Source organism: Chaetura pelagica, unplaced genomic scaffold (genome assembly GCF_000747805.2).
Source record: "Chaetura pelagica isolate M959 unplaced genomic scaffold, ChaPel_1.0 scaffold32, whole genome shotgun sequence".
NCBI lineage: Eukaryota > Metazoa > Chordata > Aves > Apodiformes > Apodidae > Chaetura > Chaetura pelagica.
In genome coordinates, this window is record NW_009952368.1 from 1,360,068 (window position 1) to 1,360,481 (window position 414).

Below are 414 nucleotides of genomic sequence, written 5' to 3' on the forward strand. Positions count from 1 at the left end.
TTTGGGAAACCGCCTCTAAGGTAACCACGGAGCCTCCTCTTCTCCAGACTGGACAGCCCCAACTTCCTCAGCCTGTCTTCCTAGGGGAGGTGCTCCAGCCCTCTGATCATTTTTGTTTTCCCTTCCAATTTCTCTTCCAATGATATTGACTTTCTGTCCCTGGTTGACCCCTGTCCCAGACAACCTGAAGATCTCAGACTTCGGCCTGGCCACGGTCTTCCGGCACAACGGGCGGGAGCGGCAGCTGAGCCGGATGTGTGGGACGCTGCCCTACGTGGCCCCCGAGCTGCTGCGGCGCCCCGAGTTCCGCGCCGAGCCCGTGGACGCCTGGGCCTGCGGCGTGGTGCTCACTGCCATGCTGGCCGGGGGTGGGCACTGCCCGGGGCACCTCTGCCGTGGGGGGGAGGGGGGAAA

At 63.8% G+C, this 414-nt stretch overlaps 1 protein-coding gene across 1 annotated transcript in view; it reads left to right on the forward strand.

Annotated features, from left to right (window-relative positions):
• Positions 1 to 414, forward strand: part of CHEK1 (checkpoint kinase 1) — a 9,971-nt gene that overhangs the window by 3,274 nt on the left and 6,283 nt on the right. The window lies entirely within an intron of this gene.